At 36.8% G+C, this 25,473-nt stretch overlaps 1 long non-coding RNA gene across 3 annotated transcripts in view; it reads right to left on the reverse strand.

Moving 5' to 3' along the window:
* The window catches only part of LOC122216676, a 115,410-nt gene that overhangs the window by 87,703 nt on the left and 2,234 nt on the right, over positions 1-25,473 (reverse strand). For 2 of the 3 annotated variants that reach the window (XR_006201039.1, XR_006201040.1), the window contains exon 3: positions 21,502-21,603. This is a non-coding gene — a long non-coding RNA (uncharacterized LOC122216676). Of the gene's footprint in view, positions 1-18,836; positions 18,929-21,501; positions 21,604-25,473 lie in introns of those variants that run through there. The other variant, XR_006201038.1, reaches the window with a different exon arrangement.

Consider the following 25,473-nt stretch of genomic DNA (forward strand, 5'->3'; position numbering starts at 1 on the left):
GGGAATTCTCTGAATGGAAACAAAAGCCTATAATCAGAAGTAAGAAAATTAGAAAAGAAAAAAAAATTTCACAGATACATACAAACATAATAAATGTGTTGATTAATCGTGTATAAAACCAGTACAGAGATTAAAGCACAAAAGCAGTAAAATCAATTGTATCTATAAAAATCAGTCAAGGGATTCACAAAATAAAAGGATGTAAGGTATGACATCATATACATAAAACATGGTGGGAGGGGGAGTAAAAATTTAGTGCTTTTAGAATGGGTTCAGACTTAAGCGATCTTCATCCTGAAGTAGGCTGCTATATGCATAGGATGTTACATATAAATGTCATGGTAACCATAAATCAAAAACCTCTAATATATATGCAAAAAATAAAGATACAGGAACATGCTGATTAAAAGTGAAGGGATGGAAAACATTTATTATGCAAATGAAAGCAAAAAGAAAGCTAGGTACCAATACTTACATTGGATGAAACAGACTTTGAACAAACACTGTAACAAGACACAAAAAATACTACAAAATCATAAAAGTGACAATTCAACAAGAGGTTATAATAATTGTAAATATGCACCGAACATGAAAGCATCCAAATACATAAAACAAGTATTAATAGGCATTACCAAGGAAGAAATTGATAGCAAAACAATAATGGTAGGGAACATTAACAACCCACTAGATCAATGGATATTTCATCCACACATAAAATCAATAAGGAAATAGTGGGTTTGAATGACACATTGGACCAGATAGACCTAACAGACATACTCAGAACATTCCATCCAAAAACAACAGAATATATATTATTTTCAAGTGCACATGGAACATTCTCCAGAATAGACCACATGTTAGGCCACAAAACAAGTCCAACAAATCCAAAAAGGTTGTAATCATATCATGCATCTTTTCTGACCACAATGGTATGGAAACTAAAAATCAAACACAAGAAAAAAGTCTGGAAAGAATGCAAAGACAAGGAGGTTAAATAACATGCCACTAAATAATAAATGGGCCAACCAAGAAATCAAAGAATAAATAATACAATACATGAGACAAATGAAAATGAAAACACATGATCCAAAATATTTGGATGCAGCAAAAACTGTTTTAAGAGGGAAGATTATAGGGGCACCTGGATGGCTCAGGCAGTTAAGCATCTGACTTCAGCTCAGATCATGATCTCATGGTTCATGAGTTCAAGCCCCACATTGGGCTCTGAGCTCACAGCTCACAGCTCACAGCTCACAGCTCACAGCTCACAGCTCACAGCTCAGAGCCTAGAGCCTGCTTTGGATTCTGTGTCTCCTTCTCTCTCTGCCCCTCCCCTGCTTGTTCTCTCTCTCTCTCTCTCTCTCTCTCTCTCTCTCTCTCTCTCTCAAAAATAAACTATAAAAAAAGATGGAAGATTATAGTAATACAGGCCTACTTTAAGAAGCAGGAAAGGGGCACCTTGTTGGCTCAATTGGTTGAATGTCTGACTTTGTGAGTTTGAGCCCTTTATCCAGCGGGCTCACTGCTGTTTGAGCACAGAACCCACTTGGGATTCTCTGTCTCCTTCAATCTCTGCCCCTCCCATGCTCTCACTCTCTCTCTCTCTCTCTCTCTCTCAAAAATAAATAAAACATTTTTAAAAAGCAGGAAAAATCTCAAACAGCTTAAACTTATGCCAAAAGGAACTAGAAAAAGAATAAACAAAGCCCAAAACCAATAGAAGGAAGAAAATAATAAAGATTAAAATAGAAACAAACAATGAAAAAAAAAAAGCCCAATAGATATCAATAAAACCAAGGGCAGCTTTCTTGAGTAGACCAACAAAATTGATGAACTTTTAGCCAGATTCATAAAAGTTAAAAAAAAGTACTCAAACAAAATTGGAAATGAAAGAGATGGGGCTCCTGGGTGGCTCAGTGAGTTAAGCATCTGACTCTTGATTTTGGCTTAGATAATCATCTCATGGTTCATGAGATTGAGTCCCACATTGGGCTCTGTACTGACAGTATAGAGACTCCTTGGGATTCTCTCTCTCTCTGCCCCTCCTCTACTCAAGCATGCACGCTCTCTCTCAAAATAAATAAATAAACTTAAAAAAAAAAAGAAATAAAAGAGGAGAAATAATAATCACCACCACAGAAATACAAAAGGTTTTAAGAGAATATTATAAAAATTATATGTCAACAAATTGGACAACCTAGGAAAAATGGATAAATTCCTAGAAATACATAACCTTGCAAAAATGAATCAGGAAGAAATATAAAATTGAAATAGACTAATGAAATTGAGTGATTAATCAAAAAATTGCCAACAGACAGAAGTCCTAGACCAGATGGCTTCACAGTTGAATTCTACCAAACATTTAAAGAAGAGTTAATAAATATTGTTTTCACACTGCTCCAAAAAATAGAAGAGGAAGGAAAACTTCCAAATTTATTCTATGACACCAGAATGACCCTGATATCAAAACCAGATACAAAAAAAGGAGAACTATAGACCAATATTTCTGATTAACACAGATACAAAAATCCTGAACAAAATATTAACAAACTGAATCCAACAATATATTTTTTAAAAAATCATTCACCATGATCAAGTGGGATTTATTCCAGGGATGCAAAGGTGATTCAATATTTGCAAATCAATCAACGTGATACATCACATCAACAAGATAAATGATAAAAATCACCCAATCATTTCAATAGATACAGGAAAAGCTTTTTACAAAATACCATATCCATTCATGATTAAAAAAAAAAAAAACTTCAACAAAGTAGGTTTAGAGAGAACATACTTCAACATAATAAAAGCCTTATATGAAAAACCCACAGCTAATATCAGATTGAATGGTGAAAAACTGAAAACTGTTCCTCTAAGATCAGGAAGACAAGGATGTCCACTCTCACCACTTTTATTCAACATAGTACTGGAAGTCCTAATCACAGCAATCAGACAAAAAAAAAAGAAATAAAAAGCAGTTGGTAAGGAAGAAGTAAAGCTTTCACTACTTGCAGATCATATAATATATATATATATATATATATATATATATATATATATATATATATATATATAAAACCCTAAATACTCCACCCAAAAACTATTAAAATTGGCAAATTAATTCAGTAAAGTTACAGGATACAAAGTTAATATACAGAAATCTGTTGCATTTTTATACACTAAGAATGAAGTAGCAGAAAGAGCAATTAAAAAAAAAAGTCCCATTTACAATTGTAACAAAAAGAATAAAATACCTAGTAATAAATTTAATCAATGGGGTGAAAGACCTATGCTCTGAAAACTATAAAACACTGATGAAAGAAACTGAAGATGACACAAACAAATGGAGAGATATTCTATGCCCATGGATTGGGAGAACAGATATTGTTAAAATGTCTATACTACCCAAAGCAATCCATAGATTTAATGCAATCCCTATCAAAATACCAACTGCATTTTTCACAGAAGTAGAACTAATAATTTTAAAATTTGTATGGAAACACATAAGACCCCAAATAGCCAAAGTAATTTTGAGAAAGAAGAACAAAGCTGGAGGTATCACAATCCCAGATTTCAAGATATACAACAAAGCTGTAGTCATCAAAACAGCATGATACTGACAAGAGCACTAAAAGAAACACATAGATCAATATAACAGAATAGAGACCTTGGGGACCCTGGGTGGCTCAGTCGGTTAAGCGTCCGACTTCAGCTCAGGTCATGATATCACGGTCCGTGAGTTCGAGGCCCACGTCGGGCTCTGGGCTGATGGCTCAGAGCCTGGAGCCTGCTTCCCATTCTGTGTCTCCCTCTCTCTTGCCCCGCCCCTGTTCATGCTCTGTCTCTGTCTCAAAAATAAATAAAACGTTAAAAAAAAAGTTAAAAAAAAAAAACAGGATAGAGACCCCAGAAATAAACAATTATATAGTCAATTAATCTTCAACAAAGCAGGAAATAATATCCAATGAGAAAAAGACAGTCACAAACGGTGTTGGGAAAACTGGACAGCAACATGCAAAAACAAAAACAAACCAAAAAAAAAAAAAACAACACCCGAAAATATAAAAACTGGACCACTTTTTTACACCATACACAAAAATAAACTCAAAATGGATTAAATACCTAAATATGAGATCTGAAACCATAAAGTTCCTAGAAGAAAACACAGGCAATAATCTCTTTGACATCAGCAGTACAAACATTTTTCTAGGTATGTCCCTTTTGGGAAGTTAAACAAAAGTAAAATTAAACCATTGGGACAGCATCAAAATAAAAGGCTTCTGAACAGTGAAGGAAACCATCAGCAAAAGAAAAAGACTACCTACTGAATGGAAAAGATATTTGCAAGTGATACATCTGGTAAGTGGTTCATATCCAAAATATATGAAGAACTTGTACAACTCAACACCAAGCCCATAAATAATCCAATTAAGAAATGAGAAAAGCACATGAATTAGATATTTTTCCAAAGAAGACATACAAATGGCCAGCATACACTTGAAAGATGCTCAACATCATTCATCATCGGGATAATACAAATCAACCACAATGAGATGTCACCATATGTCTTTCAGAATGGCTAAAAACATAAGAAACAACAAATGTTGGTGAGAATTTGGATAAAAAGGCACCACCATTCAATGTTGGTGGGAACGCAACATGGTGCAGCCACTGTGAAAAACAGTATAGAGGTTTCTCAAGAAACTAAAAATAGAATTACCATATGATCCAGTAATTCCACCACTGGTTATTTAACCAAAGAAAATGAAAATATTAATTCAAAAAGATGTATACACCCCTGTGTTTATAGTAACAGTATCTCTAATAGCCAAGATATGGAAGCAACCCAAGTGTCCCTCCATAGATGAATGGGTAAAGAAGTGGTATATGTATACAATGGAATACTATTTTCAGCCTTAAAAAATAATGAGCTCTTGCCATTTGCAAAAACATGAATGGAGCTAGAGAGTATAATGCTAAGAAAAGAGTCAGAGAAAGACAAAGACCTTATTGTTTCACTCATATGTGAAACTTAAGAAACAAAACAAATAACCCCAGGGAAAAAAGAGAGATGGGGCACCTGAGTGGCTCAGTTGGTTAAGCATACAACTCTTGGTTTTGGCTCAGGTCATGGTCTCATGGCCAGTGAGACTGACCCCAGTGTTGGGCTCTATGCTGACAGCACACGGAGCCTGCTTGGGATTCTCTCTCCTTTCCTCTCTGCCCCTCCCCCACTTGCTCTCTCGCTCTCTCTTTCAAAATAAATAAAATAAACTTTAAAAAAGAGAGAGAGAGAGAAACCAAGAAACAGACCCTTAACTATAGAGAACAAACTGATGGTTACCAGAGGGGAGGCGGGTAGGGGGAAAGGGTTAAACAGATGATGGGGATTAAGGAGTACATTTGTCATGATGAGCATCTGGTGTTGCATGCAAGTACTGAATCACTACAATGCACACCTGAAACTAATATAACACTGTATGTTAATTAACTGTAATTAAAATAGAAATTAAAAATAAAAAATAAAACAAAGGAACAAAGGAAAAAAGGGAAAACAAAAATAAACTTTTAAATATAGAGAACGAACTTGTTGCTATAGGGGAGGTGGGCAGGGACATGGGTGAAACAGATGAAGGAGATTAAGAGTATACGCATCTTCATGAGCACTGAGTATTGTATAGAATTGTTGAATCAATATGTTTATATCTGAAATTAATATAACACTGTATGTTAATTATACTTGAATAAAAAGAATTCCAACTGGCTGTTTGGGAAATTTGATAGTACACTATTTTCAGCCACCCATGTGACTATAGATAGACTGAGGTCAAAACCCAGTTAACTAAAACAAAAGCTCTGTGGACAAAATAGTTCTCAGAAAATATGTCAACATACTCCCCCATCACCATTTTTTTCTTTTCTAATTCAGTTCCTGAATTCTCTAAGGGTCAGCTCAATTTCCAACACTTTCCTGAATTCTTCCTTATCCATCATAATTAGTAATGATTATACTAGGCTATCTTATACTTGATTTTATTAAACATCTATATGTTGAGGGCAAATCAAGACACTCCAAGGTAACTAAAACCCTCAAATTTATTCAAATTAATAGCCTTTAAATATGAATTAGGATTTACCTTGGAGGGAGGAATCCTGATTTTTTTAATGTTCATAAATGTAAAAACCTCTTCTTTCATTTTCAGAGTAGAGGATTTATTACATGTATAATATATGAGCTCATTTGGATTATATTTCATTCTACATTTTTCTCATCAATCACAACGGACTCACATTCCTCACCGTCAAAAAAATTGAAAGTAGTGTACAGAAATATAGTGCCAAATTCTTTTACAAAATACGTGGTTTTTTTTTCTGTCTTTAGTGTTAGCAAAACATTTCAAAACTGTCTATGGTTTTTGCTAGAGTTTTCCTATGCAGTATCTTGAATAAGAAATCTTTGGGAAGCATATTAAAGAGTTAAACTTTTTTTGTATTCTTTTTTTGTATCCTTGCATTTATCATTCATTTTATAAAACTTCGGCTTCCATGACTGCTGATATCAGGTGACTGTCAACTGATTGGCACAGAGTTGGTAGCATGGCCTGCAGCTGCCCTCTGAACCTTGAATATCACTTGTTCAGATGGGTAATGTTTAAGGGCAGTGTTTATTTTGAAGTGTTTAGTTGTAGAGGCTGAATGTGTCATGAGGAAGGGTTGCATAAGGAGTCATATGGGGAACTCCAAAGTTAGTTTGGCTGCCAGGACATCTAGCCCCTCACTCTAACTCTTTTAAAAACGTGAATTCCTGCTGTGCCTCATGAATTGATCCAACTAACGACTTTGAAACTCTCAAAATAACAAGTGGGTGAGGTGAGTGGTAACTGATTCAAAATCATCCTTATGTGACACCTACCCTCAGGTCCTAATTTAATCCTCTAGGAGCAGTTAATTGAAAAATCCATGATATATGTTATTATGTAACCATCCCTACTGTTTAAAACTCATTATCTGAGCATGTTAACAGAATATTCAGCTATAATAGGCATTTGGTATGGATCTGTAGGTTTCATAAGGACTTTTCATGAATCTATAATGCTTCTTCCCCATCTTAGATGTCTTCCTTTCTGTAATAACACATCTCCATGGCAAGAGTCATGTTTTTCAGTAAGCCATATGTTGAGGTACTTCCTAATATATATCTTTCAACAATTTCAAATATTATCTTTTTGTTTCTTGGTTACATTAGTATTTTTCAAAAACTAAACTTTTATGTACTCACACTATGCACTTAGTAACTTTATTAAAATCAATAGTGCATTCTATTCTGAGCTGGTTCATTGGCAGCAAAGATTTGACAGAAATATACCGCATAGTACAGTATCACTTTCACCTGAATCCAGATTGACCCAGTGCATTTATATTGAGTTATTCACTGAAAGCAATGGAGCTGAGCCCAAATTAACAATGCTCCCTTGCTTTCTAAGAAGTCCCATCACAAAACTTCTTTGAAATCGGGGGCCTCTTTTATCTCCTACCTCCCTATAATGGTATGCACACTGTCTTTTAACCCAAGAAACTTGAATACCTTTTCTTGTTCTCATGGAGTATTTCTGAAATATATTGCACACTAGAGGTCCGGTCAAAAAACAGGTGATTGTTGCAAATAATAGTTAACATAAAAGAAAGAAATTGAAAATGCCTTTTGTTGCTATTATTTTTTTGGTAAGGCTCTTACAAATCTGACAGGTCTACTGTCTCACTCGTGTGTCACAGTCCAATGGCTGAGATGATATTGTAGGACTAACATTATGGGGGGAAATGTAATAACTTAGAGTTGTTATGGTTGTGTGGGTTATACCGAGCTGCTCACCACTTGATGCTCATACTCCCTTGTGGCAGGGAGCACACATTACTGGTTGAAAGGAGATATATGATTGGAGAATGATCAGAGAAATAAGTTCTCTACAAAAAATACCCAGTTTACATAATGTGAAAATCAATCACTTAGACCTAATTAGCATCATATGTGAATGAAATTAAGTGACAGAGTTGCCTATATTTATTAAGTACTCTCATATGTATAGCAAGAAGCTCTTAACAACAGGCAAAAATATAGCCAAACAATATACTGAAGAGTCAGAGAATCATTTGACTATTTTAACTGAAAATGTCTTTAAATATCACCTTGACCTAATATGTTAACCGGTCTTTTGTTCATGTGAAATCAAAGAATAAATAAATTCATGGCTGATCAAGGTGAGAAGAGTGAGCACTGTTTTAAAGCAGTTCTTTTTTTTTTTTTTTTTTTTTTTTTTTTTGAGAGAGAGAGAGAGCAGGGGAGGGGCAGAGAGAGAAAGAGACCCAGAATCAAAGGCAGGTTCCACACTCTGAGCTGTCAGCACAGAGCCTGACATGGAGCTCGAACTCATGAACCATGAGATCACGACCTGAGCCAAAATCAGATGCTAACTGACTGAGCCACCCACGAGCCCCAGGGCAGTTCTCTTTTTTAACAATGACTTCTTCAATGAAAGTGTCACATATCATTGCTTAAAAGAGATTTTTTTTTTTAAATATGTATTGAATTTTAAAGTCAATAATAAGAAATATCAAATCTTATTAATTCATGGTTACAAAAAATATTGCATTATAATGGTCACAGATGTAACTTGTATTAAAATTACTTTCTTCATTTTTCAGGCTTCAGTAAGCATTACCAAAATTAATTGTAATTAATTTAACCCAATCTAAATGGAGAGGATTAGGAAATCTTAGTATTGTGTTTGAGATATTAAGACTTTTAAAACCTGATTGCAGTTTTCTATATATAGATAAATATATCTTGTTATTCCTCTCAAGTCTAACAGAAACAAAATATGGTCCCTTGGCTAGAGACTTTTGGATTCTGATGATGGTTAGGCAACCAACCTGAGTCTGACCAAACTTTAAATAAGCAATCCTGCAAGAAGAGACTTCATAAAATAGAAAGTAATGTGAGAGATTCCAATATTACTATAAATTAGGAGCAGTTGGTCCCAATGTATAATGGACCCGAACAGCATTGGCCAGCAAAGAGGAAATGATAACTTCGACCAGAGACAAACAGAGAGCCCAGCACAGTTGGCAGTCTTGGTTTTGCCTGTCCAGTATTCCTTCCAACTTCTTTGGTATGCAATACTACCATCTTGTTTGGAGGTTTATTTTCTTCCCACTGAGTGCGGTCTTGGTAGGATGTCAGTTAAGGGGACTTGACTTAATCTGGCCAAAGGGGAGAGGAAGGCACAGACCAATCTAGACCAAGTCCACACACACAATAACTCTCAAGAATTTCACTCTGTTAAGTAATTGAGCTCAGAGTTGCAAGGGTAAAAAAAGATATGGAGCTGATTCTTTCCAACTGTGAGCAAACAATCCACTAGGCAGTTCCACTGCCTCTAGCCTCAAAATTGCTTTTTTCTATGACTTGATTCTATAGCTTTTAGTGTGTATGTGACATACAGCTGTATTCTTCCAATAAATATATCAGTATCATTCTTACAATTAGCTCAAATAAGTTTCTATTACTTTTATCCGACTAGTCTAAGTGTTTCACTGAGGAGCTGGCTGAGTCCAGTACTGGCCTCCAAGTAGAGGGAAGGGCTGCTGATAGCCAATGCCAGTGTTCCAAGAACCATACCAAAGTGATGAAGCCAAGTCAATCTTGGTTCTGTCAAGTCTCAACTTCTTCAAAGAAGTTCACTCCAGGGAAAAATGCACATTGAGAAGAGAACAAGTAGGAGGACCCACACTTTTATATGAGCAGTTGTATTGCCCTTACAGAAATATCAACCTCTTCAAAATAGTAGGCCAGGCAGAAACAAAGATGCTGCAAACAGGCCTCCTAGCCAGGGGACAAGACTGGCAGAATATTAGTGATGCCATGGGCTGAAGTTTAACACAAGGGATCAAAGAAGAGGCTAGAGATGGTGTCTAGATTAGGTGGGCCCTCCTAATCATCAGGGGTCATGTTGGCATAGCTACCCTAGATCTAGGTTAACAGGACAGATTCCAAACTCTGTTTACTGGGACCAAAGTAGTCAATAAAGCTTTTTGCTCTAGTCAGAAATGGCCCAAGGGCAAAGCTGTACCAGCTCTTCTATCTGGGATGACAAGGCAGGGCTGGGTTAGAAGACGATAAAGATATTTTGCTAAGAGTGGAGAAAGTCCATGATAAGTTGTGCTTTGAGCTGGAAAACAAAAAGTTTAAATATGTAATCTAACACACTTCTTGCTGTTTTCCAAAATACTACCCCCCTGCATTTGAACTCTTCTCTTTTCTTGGGATGTCCTTTCTTTCATTCTTACATGGTAAGATTTTATTTATTTATTTTTTTTTTTGTATAATAGATCCAGCTCAAATGCTATCCTATCTTCCAGGGAGAATTCTTGGCTCTAGAAATAAGCTTATGGTATTTTTACATAATTCTAATTTGAATTATTTATTCCTCCTACAGGAAGGCATGGGCGATTTCTAATTAATACATGGATTTGTGCACTGTGCCCTGCACATCACAGGCATACAGAACATAGTTGTTGAATGAATGAATGCCAAGTTCATGAAAGATGTAACTCCCTCTATGGCTGAAATTATTTATATCTCTCTTTAATGTTTTAAGTATTCATGAGAAATGTTTCAGCTAGAAATTAAACTCCATTAGCATTGGAGGCACTGTGTGCCCTCCTTTACACACAAAATTAACTTTATTACTTATGGAGAAGAAATCTCTCCAAAATAAGGAGAAAGTGATAGGAATAAAGTGGAATAAAAATAAAGAGGAATAGAGGGAAAACAAAGTGTATGTTTCACAACCCAGCTGTGGAATGTATTTCCATTTTTCTTGGGTCTTCCTGGGATATAGGTGGAATATAACAACAAGGCACTTTAGTTTGTATTTGGAAAATATGCATAAGAACATCAGTTGCAATGAAAAAGAAAATGTGCTTAAATACTCCAGAACCAGCTATGGGGGAGGGGGAGTCTAGATTCTCTGTGGTTGATGATCATTCTCTGCTTCCTTCAGATAGCTCTTTATTCCAGATCAAAGGCTTGAAAAGCATCATTTCTTCTCTAATACCCGAAATCCCAGCTTTCGGTTTCCAGCGTCATCAGCATTATCTCCTTAGGAAAGAATTCTTCCCCAAGGATGAAGAATAATGAGTACCTTGTAATGTACATACCTGAAAGTATTCCATTTAGAATTCCTTGTTTCCAAAATACAAAATAAAGAATGCTTTTAAAAGGAGTGATTGAAGCATCATTTAACTTTTTTCTTTCCTCTCCATATAGAACCAGATTTACTCAATGTAAGTGAATTTAAAAATGCAATTTTAAAATAACCATGACAGCCTATTTGCTGCTAATATGTATATGAATTCAAGAAACAATAAATAATCAAGAGATCATTTGTTTCATAAAATTTCAGATAAATTTGTTTTTAGCAATTTAGAGTTCTGAAAAATATATCAGTGTATAAAGCACATTCGTGCATCTCCCAAAAGAGTGGCCTTTAGAAAGAAGTCAAACCTTGTTTCCTTTTACAGGGATAATCAGGAAGATGTCCAAACAATTGTTTTCAGTGAGCTTATGAACTTTTAGAAGGTTAAAGTCTCTATTCCTAGTTCTTTGGGGATTCTTCCTATGTCTTTCACAAGCCTGATACAAGCTTCACTCATCACATGTGTTGGCAGTTTACAAGACTACTGTGCCTGCCAGAAACTAAGCCTACATTTTCACTCATCTTGCAGAGTTTGGCATTAAAAAAAAGCCACTTACTTTTTCTATCAAATGATACTGCTCATTTATAAAAGTGAGAGGTCTGATTCCAAAATCATAGCAATTTGAAGGATTTCTCTTTTCAAATATCAGGACCTCAAAGCATAAATGCTACAAATTAGAACTTATACAGTGACAGATAAAACTTCCTGCAAAACTGTCTTTTTAAAATTAAAACCATGATAATTATGTCACACTAAGCACAAAGGAATGTTCATTTCCAAAATGCACAAAGGAAAGCACAAAGGAATGTTCATTTCTCTAAATGTAACCTGAATCATCTAAAATTTTTGAAGAAAGGAATGATCCTAATTAGCAGAGGGTCATCCTAATGATACAGTGAATTTTTTCTCTAATTTACTTCTTGGATTTTTATTGTGTCCCTTTAGAAATGCAATACCACCACAAATCTTCAATTGCCCCAAATTCCATGGAGATACATGATACAATCAAAATCCTGCTTCCCCATAAATGGAGAACAACAAGGTTCCCAGTGCACTGCAAATATCTTCAAACTCTCTCCTCAGAAAGCCCCCTCTCTCTCTCTTCCAAAGCTTTTTTCTTTTTAGCCTTCAAAACAAGTGTTGATTCATTAGAGTCTATATTAAAACTGAGAGTCTCTGGCCTGGCTGTCTATAGCAGTGTAGATGTCTAGGCCATTGTTAGATGAGGGGAGAAGGTCCAACCATCTCTCTCCATAGTACGTAGATTGAAAAAAAGTGCCTTCCTTCCAGAAAGCTAGGAAATGCTTTCCAATCCTTACTTTTCCACATCCCCTTATTCTGGAGACCAGTGCAGAATATAATCTCCAGCCGTCCTGGAGCTGGATGAATCAATTATTCTAGGGATCTTCCCATTCTGGGAATGGAGAGAAATGGATTCAGCAGAAGGGTCTGGCTCTTCCACTTCAGACAGTGAAACCATGACCAGTTATAATCAATTTCATGGTTTTACTTTACTGACCATCACTCCAGAACACCCTTCAAGGGAAGAGAATAAAAGGAAAAAAAGGCAGGCAGTCATGGCTAGAAGGGGAGGGTTTTCCATCTCCTTTGCTTTATAAGGCAGGAGAGTCTCAAGGATTCTTTGAGCAGAGGGATCCAGCAGAGGAGTAAGGTAACAACAATAATGTGAAAGGGAGCGTGTCAGCTAAAGAGAGCCTGTTCCACAGCCTGCGAGGTCATTCCACCTGCTGTAAAATCACAGGGATTGCATACTGTTTGTACAATGTGACACAGTAAGTTGTCAAAATCACCTGAAAAGGTACTTAATTCCACCCCTAATTCTTATGTCCCTTCAGTTTTGATCAAAATTGAAATGAGCTCATTTGAATAAGCGTGCTTTCCATATGGTGGTTTATACAAAGCACAAATATGTTTATAAACGTTTAAATTTTGTCAAAAGGAAAAATATAAAATAACTCAACAGTCTCTGTGATTTTGTGAGCTAGTTATAAAAATAGAAGTTGATTTTTAGGTCTTATGTACTTGACACAAATTAAAATGATACAGCAGGAGTCCAGCATCTAAGCCTAGAGTTTTCCCCATCTTTCTCACCAATGTCCTTCTCCTCCCACTGGCCCACTGCCCCTCTCTTCACTCAGCCTCTGATACCCCAAATCCAGTGTTTCTCAAGCTTTAGAAGTGTAGTTATCCCTTTCAATGGAAAAAATAATCTTTGAGGATTTCTGGTGTTGACAAATTCTTCTTTATTATTATGTTCGCTAAATATGTATAAACACAAAACTAAGTATAAACTCCTCATGCTTAGAGCTTATGCTTGGAACATTAAGTCTACAACCAAAACAAATTTACCAATGTATACAAACAAAATTTAAAAATCAATAAAATTCAATTAACATTAATTGAGATAGATGATGCTATTATGTTGCAACTAAACGTAAATACGATATTTAACTGCCTCTGCACACATCTGTCATCTTTGTTCTGAATGCTTACAGTATTTTCTGATATCTTATCATTCAAGTGTTCTAAGACTTTTCTATTAAAACTATTGTAAAGCCTTAAATTGTCATGTGATGTCATTTGGCCTCTACCTGGTATGAAATGCATCATTTATGTATTAAGTTTCGCCTCTACTCTTTCCATAGTATCGCACATTTTAAGTGCCACTTTGCTTAAACTCATTCTTAGACACGAATGCACATTGGCTCTCCATGGGGGCAATTTTGTCCTCTAGGGGATATATGGCAACATCTGGAGGCATTTTGGGTGGTCAGCTGGGAAGAGGGAGTACTGGCATCTAGGAGGTAGAATGCAAGGATTCTTCTAAACATCCTAAAAGCACAGGTCATGTCCCCACAAGTAAGAACCATCGAATCCAAATGTCAGTAACATGGGGGTTGAGAAACTCAGGTAAAGCAAGTGTCAGCTGTTAAATCCTTTCTCAGGACTTGGTTATAAGTGGTCCTGTGGATAATCCAAAATATGCTTATGTCAATTAATTTTATATTTTTATTTAAAATTTAAAAATCAGGGGGTCCTGGGTGGCTTAGTCAGTTGAGTGTAGCAGTCTTGATTTCAGCTCAGGTCATGATCCCAGGGTTGTGGGATCAAGCCCCATGTTGGGCTCCATGCTGCTTAAGATTCTCTCTCTAAAATAAAATTTAAAAAAATAAAAAAATTAAAAAAAATTTTTAAAGACTATTCCTTCTGAAAAATTTCTGAACTCTCCATCTGTTTGATGAAAACTAAAACTGCAATAACTTAGAGCTTCCATTCTGAAGAGGTTAATTTTCTTATATTATATTATAAAATTCCCACCAAGCTTTTGGATTTCTGAATCTTGATCTATTTATTTTATAGCCTGAATATTTATACACATGTAGAATTACTCTTGAATGTCAGTAAATTACATCACCAGAAAAACATTTGCTGGCCCATAATTGACCACAATACCATACAAAAGACACATAAAATTTACTTCAGAATCAATACTATATTATAACCAAAGATCTGGATATACATACCTACAAAGGGATGATCGGTATGAGAAAGTTTGCTAAGTATAATTATAGATCAGTCTAAAAATGAAATAGCATTTTAGAATTCTAATACCACCTTCAGTCTATCAAAAAAGTATTTATTGGATACCCGTTATGTGGCATGGTCTTTCTACAGTTTAATCTTAGGTCAAGTACAATGTATGTTTTCCCTTCGCACCGATATCCAAGTTTAATGGGTTCCAGCCAGAATGCCTGGAAAATAAATTCTTGCCACAGACAAAGAAACTAGAATGCTTTTGAAGCCAAATTTTTGTTTGTTTTAACAGTAAGTTTCAACATAGTGCGCCTTTCAGTTCCTTTTCAATCTCTTCTAGGCAGTTGCTGCAGATCGTGGAACATGTTCAGCATGTGCAAGGGCATATCCACCCTTCTCTAAGAGGCAGTATTAAGACATCAACCTAGGAACTTCCTCTGACTCTGTATTGTCCTGACAACTGTGACTTCTGGATGTTATCTATCTTCCCATTTCCTCATTTGCACAAAACAGATAATAAAATGTTTTCATTAGTATTCTGAGGACTAAATGAGGTAATATGGAGACAGCTGAAAACAACACCTGACACTTGATAAACTCTCAGTAAATGTTAGCTGTAATTATTTATTTGAATTATAATAAGAGACAAAAAGTTTATAAAAATAGCAGAAGATTGCTAAAGGCTCATTTTTTATTTTAATTTTTAAAAATTTTTTTAAGTTTATTTATTTTTGAGATAGCACATGTGCACGAGCAGGGAAGTGGCAGAGAGAGACAGAGAAAATCCCAAGCAGGCTCCGCACCATCAGCGCAGAGCCCAACATGAAGATTGATCCCAAGACCATGAGATCATGACCTGAGCAAAATCAAGAGCTGGAAACTCAACCTGAGCCACCCAGGTACCCCTTAACACCTCTGGATGTTTGAAATGAGAAGCATTATTCTGCCTGAAGTAAACCATTCTCTTAATTCCTTCCAGGCATTCGTTCCACTAAAAATGTGTCCATTTACTATTTGTGAGTCCAATTATTATTTTTTCATCAATTCCAACAAATAAACATTTACTGAGCACCTCCTATGTTCCAGGGCAGATGGAGTCCAATGTGGAGTTTCAAAGATGAATAAGGCAGAGGTTCTTCACTCCAGAAGTTAATGAGCTAAAGTAAAACTGATATTGGCACAGAACCAAAAATCACAAAAAAAATCGCTTCAGCCCACTACCTGCTTCACAGGCTTGTTTAAAAATGTGTTAGTGATCAGCCCAAACTCAATGATAATGCGGTTTTTTCCACAAAAGAACTGTATTTGTCTTCCTTTTGTTTGTCAAGAATTCTCTTTATGAAGACAGATGTTGATTACAGATGTGAGGAAATCATTCCAAGCTTCTATGTGCACTGATAGAAAACTCAAACACTCATGTGCACACACAGAGACTCATACACACAACACATAACGAACAGACTTTTCCTTTTAATCTCATATGAGGTTCAATAAAATACTAAGCAAAGCTTCACCTCAGTATGTACTCCACTGAAACAGGTGATGGATACATCAGCCCCAAGAGAGATAAAACAGAAAAGAGAACTGAAATTACAAGGACTGCATTACACTCTTGCCATTTGCTTGATTCCCCACAGAGTTGTGGATGAGGCTTGATCTGCAAGCACTCTGTATATTTTTGGTCTTACCTAGCTTCTGTAAAGTTCCTAGGCTTTGCCTGTTAAGAATCTCAAAAGCAATAGCATTGTGAAAGAGCGAAAATAATAAAGCAGAGTTCTGTGTGGAAGATGAGGAGCTTAAGAGTTAACTAAAAAAACAACAACAACAAAATCCACATGTAATGATCCTATTGTAATATTCCCTGGGGGAGTATTTCTACCTGCAGCTTTCAAATCACTGTCCTTGTTTCTGCCATGTTTATAACAATAACACTAAAAAAGTCATGTGACTTTTGGGAAAAAAGAAACAATTTAGGATCATGCCACAGATTAATAATGACAGATCATCCACATTTCAGCGTCATTTGGTTCTATAATAGGAAATCAGCTCTAACATCTTGTAACCGTCAAGAACTGTGAAAGCTCAGATTTCTACCATACTTGCAAGCTTCCAAGTTAGTGTACCACAATGTCATAGGCATAGTTTCACAACACTATACTCCTAATCCAGAAAGAAAAGCACACTTTGTTAGTCGAGCCCTAGCTGTAGCCAGAGCATCATCACTTTTGCTGCAGGTCTCTGAGCCTCAACTGCCATGGGCCACCGCAAAACGGGCCAAGGAACACCTGTACGCAGGGGGTGGTACTCAACAGGAAAGAACTCGAGCTTAGCAAGCCCAAATCGTTTCTAATGGGCAGTAAGCCTGCTTGAATTTTGCCCCAGAGGCAGACATGATCTTCATCACAGTGGAGATGAAACCATCTGCCCTTTGCTCTGTAGTGAGAAATTTCCCTTCCTTTCTTCCTAGAGGGTTTGCTATAAAAACACCCTTAAATAGATAGTCTAAGATGAGGCAGGCAGTGCCTTAGTTTGTAAAACATGTAGCAATGCCAAAGACCCACAGAGAATTACTGAAATACAAAAATATAAAACATCAAAACCCCAAAAGAGCTAATGACTATAGTTTGTGTTTTTGGGGTCAATGTAACTACTGAACCATGCTGATTCCCAGTGTCTCATTAATTTAAATCCAGAAAAGCGTTGACAGATACTTCCTTTTTTTTCCAGATCTTGACTTACAGCATCAGGGATTTCATATCCACTACATTGGATTTGTTGTTGGGAGTAAGGACTTACATTCATTTCATATTCCTTCCCACCCCAATGATAACACTAGAATGGAAATAGCTTTGGCCAAAAAGCATATATATATAAAGCCATTTGGGTATAGAATTTTTGTGTGTGGGTGAGAGAGACAGAGAGAGAGAGAGAGAGAGAGAGAGAATGAAAGCTCTGGAATACCAAAAACTATCAGAACTCATTTCTCCTCCCCAACTCAGAGAGGCTACCTTACTTTCCACACAATCCACACAGGAATAATTATTGTATTTCTATCATGCTAAACTCCACTACAGAATACGTGCTGAATGGCATGCAATACAGAGCTAATCAAGGCAAGATTTCAAAGATTCCCTTTTAGAAAAATTAAATGGACTTCCAATCCATAATTAACTATCGCCCCTACAAGACAACCAGGACTTCATTTATCTTTGTATTTCAAATCCCTCACAAAGATGTTGAAAATGTAAGCACTCAAGGAAGTGCTATTAAATAAGACTAAATTTAAAAGATGCCCTGTCAGTATTCACACGACTACACTGAAATAAGTTCAAGGGACTCAATATATTAACAAAAACGTTTTTTCACCTGGACTAACAGCTGCACTATTGTGATAGATCTCACACATAGCTGTTTTGACCCTACTAAATGAACCAGAGGAGGTTAATACTGTGTAGAAGTGGCAGTGATCCAAAAATTGGAAATTCATCTCCAGCCATCCAAAAGCTACCATAGCAGGTGGTTAGGGAGAATATAGCAAGTATACACACACCTTAACACAAGTTAGAAGAAGAGAACTACAATAAAGAATACATGTTTATATAAAATATCAACTTCATTCTAAATAGATCAGGCTAAATTCGCAAATACTTACTTCATAAACTTTGGTAAAAATTAAGGGTTGAATTTCCACTCCCTAATGGCTAACTGAATGCAAAACCTTACTTATTTCCCCTCCTAAAATTTTCAAGATAACAGAAAAACATAGCAGTCAGGTCATGTAACAAGGAACTGGAGCCACAGTAGTCCGAGTATAATTTCAATCTACTGTTATTCTTTTTCAAGGCTGCCATTTGAAAGGTTCTAGCTACTTGACTATCAGAAACACGACAGTATTCTGACAAAATTAAAAATCTCTCTGCTCTTCAGCCCAGATCTTAGAATACTTTTTTACAGTAAGTTGGAAATTTCAGGGTGTCAAAAGATAGAGAAGATACAAGCCCAAAGAATTTATACTATACCTTTATTTCCTTTCCAAGGCAATGCCACGGGATATTCCAAATCGATTCTTGCTCTTTCCATCCTTCTCCCAAGGTTGTGAGTTGTCAATCAGCATTATCTAGGACCATCAATTCACTTAGCTCAGGGGGGGTCATAAGGACAACAGAGAGGTGTACCAACCTCCTAGGCAGACTCTGTGGTCAAGTTTGGTGACTGTCTTAAAAATAGAAAGTTATTTCCAAATGTTTTTGTTACCTCTCTGGCAAAGACTGTACGATCTGGGTGACAATTCAATTATAACCTTCTTAAATCATTTCAGGTAGGTTCACAGGTCTCACCTTATTTAGAGCACTGAGAGGAAATATCATTTCTGATCTATGGTAGAAATTAAATTGGAATCTGCCATCATTTCTACACAAAGGAACACTCCTCAGAGAAATTTTGAAAACATTACACACTACACCCCCTTGTTATGGTACGCAGAATAATTCTACCCGTGGAAAGATACACACCAGGCTTTAACTAGGAAAAATAGTTTGGCAAACTCATTTGTCTCCCATGAGAAAGATGAATTGACATGTCATCTTGGTAAAGAGCCCAGAGCTTTTTCCGAAGATCTCCTACACAGCTGCAGAGCATTATGAACGTGACACAGGACACTGGTCCACAGAATACAGTAAAGGAGAAAGAGTTCTCCGTCCCTATTCCAGCTGGCCAGTCCAGGCCCTAAAACTTCATGACTGTACCATCTCAATAGCCTCCAAACTAGTCTGATATCCTTCAAATCGTTCTTCACATGCTAATAGCCTCCCACACAGCTGGCAACATTTTATTTCTAAAAATGTAGTTCTAAGAACATTATTCATCAACTCAGAATTTTCTCAACTTCTCACCACCCTTAGGATGAGTGTAAACTCCTTAGCAGGATTCCTTTATGCTCTGATATGAAGGTCTAATTCGCCCCTCTAGTTCCATTCTCCTTCATTTCCCCTCCCCCCAAGCCCATCAAGCTGAACTACTCACCTTTCTTCATTCCTTCAAGTCTCCACTCCTTTTCCAATATTCCTATTTGGAAATCATGTGCTACAGATAATTTATCAAGATGCGTGACTCTGTGCTGCACAATGAGACTGGAATGCGAGTACAACTAAATCAGGTATTTGTATGTTGCCAGGGCTGGGTATTGACAAAGCAGGACTATGAAAAGTTTACAAGAGTGAGGGCACATGATATGGTCTCTAGAATAGTCTCGGTTGAATAGAGAGACAGGTGAGATCTACAAATGACTGCAGGACTGGGAGTAAGGCAGTGAAACAATTGATGGTCAAGGGAAGGGAACTAACAGTTTCCGTTGTAGAAATAGAACAAAGACATGAAATCTCTGAAGTTGAGCAGCTCTGCATGATGGCAAATTGCAAATGTTGAGTGGCAAGTACAGATAATAAACAGAACTGCAAGATTTTTGAATTGGGAAGGTCAAGGGCTATGAGGCTAGGGTTTTGAAAAGCTTATACAGATCAAATCAGCCAAGTGAAGGCAGAAGATGAAGGAAAAAGGAAAATCTTGTTTTCACTGCCACAATCCTTCCTCGAGATGGGTTGTCCTCTGAAGGAGGGGAAGAAGATGTCACTGAAAAGGCATATAAACCATCATACAACTAGATGGCATGGGCCTCAGCTCACTGAACAACCTAAAATCAAACTAAAATACATCTCATTTAACTCCTTGAAATAAAATAGAACTTAAGATAATGAACATTTAAAAACAATTCCTCAAAAAAGTACTCAAAGAGTTTATTTGTATTTTTATAGTTTATTGAAAAAAAGGAAGATACATTTTTTCTAAGCAAACAAACACTCAAAAGGCACATGTCCTGGACCAAATACACACAGTAGAGAGAACTGAAGTTTAATTATAACCACGTAAAACCTCCCAGAGTAAAAATATTGTAATCCATGTTAAGATAACTAAACATTTCACTTCCTGACAAGATTTAAAGTGTAGTAATAAAAATGGCTTGCTAGATTCCAGAAGAGAAAAGAGAATCCTGCTCCTGATGTTCAACCAGTTTTTCCCCAGGAACTTTGTTACCAGAAGAGGCACTGCTGACATGGAGCACTACTTCCTGCTTTGGCTGTACCAACCCACAGAGATGTGAATAGATTTTTTTTTAAGTTTATTTATTTTTGAGAGAGTGAGAGAGCAGGAGAGGGGTAGAGAGAGAGGGAGAGAGAGAACCCCAGGCGGGCTCTGCACCATCAGCTTGGAGCCCGACTCAGGGCTCAAACCCATGAACTGTGAGATCATGACCTAAGGCAAAATCAAGAGTTGGACACTGAACTGACTGAGCCACCCAGGCGCCCTGACATGAATAAATTTTTATTACACATATAATAGATACCCTCAAAATAGTCTACATTATCTATCAAGAAAAGAAATTTGTCATAAACCATCTATTACGAGAAAGAAGAATGTTATTTCAGTAGACACCTTAAAAGTGGATGTACCTTTCAAATCAACATTCAAGTGTGCACGTGGTAACCATATTTTATTCCTATGGTTGTTTGTCTTTATCTTAAAAAGAGAATAATATTGATTGAGAAATCAGAAAGTATAACAATTATATTTTAAAAATCTAAATTTAGCTATATATAGTCAAACTCAGAGACGGTTATTAAATAATCAACCAACCTTTTACAAGGTACTCTCCATTAACTGAATCACTGTAAAGTGTTGGAGATATTCATGAACACTGGAAAATAACATATCTTTCAAGTTGAACATTCTCAAAATCTGAAAGGGAAAGGAAAAAAGGACATTACAAAATGTACTGATGATGTCAGAAAATGGAAAATAAAACAATAACATCAATTTGATGACTTAACATTTTCAAAACTAAGTTTTATGTAATATGGTGATGTTCTAAGTGACCACCTAATGTTAGAAAATGTGCTGTTCCTGGGGCACTTGGGTGGCTCACTCAACTAAGCGTTGGACTCTGGGTGTTAGCCCAGGTTGATCTCATGATTCATGAGATCAAGCCCCACGTCGGGCTCTACGCTGGCAGCGCAGAGCCTGCTTGGGATTCTCTTTGTCTCCGTCTCTGCCCCACCCCTGCTCATGCTGTCTCTGTCTCTCCCAAAATAAATAAATAAACGTAAAAAAGAAAGAAAGAAAGAAAATGTGCTGTTCCCGCTTACCATTATGTAGTCACTAATAAGTTAAAAAACTGTGGTATTCTCCTATCATTTCTCCATCAATAAATTGCTGTTTAGGGTGCTATATAATTAGAAAGATATTTTAAATCTGGCAAATAAAGAAGTATCTACTTGGTGTTTTTATTCCTATTCACTCACGTACTTTTTATTTGTAGCCTAAGAGATACTATGATTATCCACAGATGATTAAGGTCCCCTTTGTGCATTCTGGCGCTGTGAGACGTATCTCACGATGCTTCACAATAACCGGTAGAGAAATACATGAGACGTGACCTCAAAAGAAATCATGGCAAAAAGCAATGCCTCCACCACTCATAAGCAGTGGAATTGAGGGCAAGTGTCTTAACCTCTCTGAGCCGCTATTACCTCCTTTCTAATGCCTACATCCTAAAGCTGTAAGCAATCAGTGAGATAGTTTGTCAAAACTTGAGTGCAGTGTCGACTTTGAGAAAGTGCTCAATAAGTCACAGTTTGTATTACCATTATTATATAAAACCAGTAAGTGAGACAGGATAGGCAGAAAAGGAGATAAAATATAACGCATCAAAACTGAGTGTCAGCAATAGAAGTGAGAAGCATTGCAGGAGCCCATAGTAGGGAGACAAGACAGGAACAAGGCAGTTTCCCAGAGATGTTTTCCTTGAGATCTTGCTGCTTGGTTTGGATTCAAAGACAGAGCTCACAAAAGAGACAAGAGACAAAGAGTACAGCAGGCATGGCAGAGGGCCTGTGGCACACGCAAATGTTAGGAACTACCTCGGTGTAGCCAGAAGGATGCTCTTGGGGAAGATAAGGGGACCTTCAATTGAAGATTAATGCAGGAATAATATTGGAGAAGATATAAATACCAAAGCAAGGAGTTTAGATATACTCAGCAAATGAGAACTGAACAAAGTTTTCTAAAGCCTGAATTTTTATACGGATGTATTTATGTACACTGATAAGTTAATTGAAGTACATTGTCAAAAAGTACCTCCTGAGCTTTCTCAGATTGGGCCTTTATTTAAAAAGTCAAAAATATAAAATTAAGCTTATCTTTCCTGGCTCCTGAAACAGCAGTTAATGTGATCCACAAAACCTAGTACTCAAAACATGGTTTTTACATTTTAAATGAATATTGTTATTGATGGTAATGGAAAATAAGGATGTGTGCATAAAATTTCATCTTATAACCCCAAGCATTACGTTGTCCAATAGTTTAACCTTTCCCTACTGTAGCAGCCGTCAAGGAGGAGCAAAATGAATGATTAGAATTCATCTCCTCTCTCTTCTACCATTGGACATGCTAATGAGCAGAAGAATTAGCAAAAAGCAGGAATGATGGGCCAGAGGTGAAAGCAGTAAATGACAAAAAAGCAAGTCACAAAAATGAAGAATCACTCCCTAAGTAATATAAAGTTGATTATGCGGTATTATGGATAATTACCCTTCAAAAGCACTTTAACAATGAAAATCATTTACAAACAGCTATCACTTGCATACTCCTAAAGGGCTCACATCCTAATTGCCCCTAACTGCACTTGTTATTGCTAAACTAATGCATGTACCACGTGGGGCTGGGGTCTTTCTTTCATGTCAAGGATAACACCGGGGTACATGAAAGCCCATCCAGTGTTCAATACTGCGAGGCACTAAGGAGTTAAGTGGATAATCATACAGGCACAGGAGCCAGATTGCCTGGGTCAAAGCCTGACTCCACCACTAAGGAGCTTTTTGATCTCAGGCAAGTGTCCTTAACTACTCTGTGCCTGAGTTTCTCAGCTTTGAAATATGTGTTATAACAGTGCTGTCTAATAAAGCATACGTAAGTCCATAATACAAAACACTTGCAAGAGTATCAAGAACATGATAAAAGTCAACAGAAGTTAACTAATAATTAGCTGTGTAAACAAAATGATAAAGAATTTCCAGAACGGAAGCAATTACGTCTACATATGACAAGTGGTGGGAGTCATGGAAGGCTTCAAAAGGAAGATACTAGTTAGACCTGAAGTCTTGGTATGAAGGAAAATGGAGAAAGGACAATTCAGAAAGAGAACAAACAAGACTGAGGAACATGGAGGCACCTGGTGGACTCCAATGGTGGGAAGAAGACCTGTCTTCTAGAAGTGGTGGTAAGTGAAGCCAAAATCTTGGACATTAGGATACACACTGGTAAGGAGGCTCTAAAGCTTGTTAAAGTTAGGAAAGCCTTGGCTAGACATAAGATTTAGAAGGAACTTAGCAGTGTGGTAGAGTCCCCCAGCCTAAGGAGAGAGAATAAAAGGGAGAGAAAACTTCAAGGTAACCTGGCTATGTGCCAATGTGACAACATCCCTCATGACCTGTAAACTGAGACTACTTAATCAGACTACATGCTTGTGTGTGTTACCATATATGGAAGAAAAAGAAATAGAAAATGTATAAAAAACTATGCCACATGACATTCAGGGCTCAGTTCTTCGGGTACTAACCCAACTGAGCGATGCTGGCATGAATAAAGTTGCTTCCTGGAAATTAAAAGGCCTCAGTGTCATGACTCTGGGTGAGAATCCTGCTACAGCAGCAGTAGAAAGGCTTCTTGAGCTAACGGTGAGATAACCCAGATTCACTGAAAGATAGTATACTGTAAGGCTATCACTACAGATTATTTAAATCCTAAATCCATCAGCCACAGCACATATACATATATGTATATATGTATGTGTGTGTGTGTGTGTGTGTGTATAATATATAATTTTTAACAAAACTTTGTGTAACTACTTGCCGTCATATGGTGCATATACTCAAGATCAACAAATTTAAATGATCTGCTCAAACAAACACAGCTAGTAAGAGGCAGAACTGAGTCTTCAAACATCCATGTCTATTGGGTGCCAGGGCCCTCGTTCTTTGCACAACATCTAGCTCCCTTCCCAACCTGTTCAATGGCATTAATCTAACACAGAAAACAGTAAGGACCTATACATGGCTATCAGCAATGTAGACGAACAGTGGATGGTTGCTTCCCAATGTCTTGACCATGAGCTATGAAAGGGGAAGGTAGCAAATGTAATTCTCAATTCCCTAGCATGAGTAATCAGCCTCTGAGTGAAAGAAAGATATTTTATGAGAAAGGTGACAGACTTAGTTTAAATATGTGGTGAATTTGAAGTGCCTGTGAGACATCCACTTGGAAAGATTCAGTTGGCAGGTAGAAAGAGAGCTTGAAGCTTCCCAGCAAGGCTAGGCTGCAGACAGACTTAGGAGATATCAAGGATTGGGTGATAGATGGTAATAAGAAAAAGAGAGATTTGTACAGTGGAAACATGTAAAGAAATAAGAAAATGAGAAAGAAGATCTTTTGTTTGTGATACTGGCTTAAATCATTAGTCCTTGAGAAACCAATAATTTTAAGCCCTGTAATAGTTACTCCACTCTGCCAAACTATTGAAGTGTGATAACACTTATTAATGACACACATTTT

The sequence above is a fragment of the Panthera leo genome, chromosome A1, assembly GCF_018350215.1.
Source record: "Panthera leo isolate Ple1 chromosome A1, P.leo_Ple1_pat1.1, whole genome shotgun sequence".
Taxonomy (NCBI): domain Eukaryota; kingdom Metazoa; phylum Chordata; class Mammalia; order Carnivora; family Felidae; genus Panthera; species Panthera leo.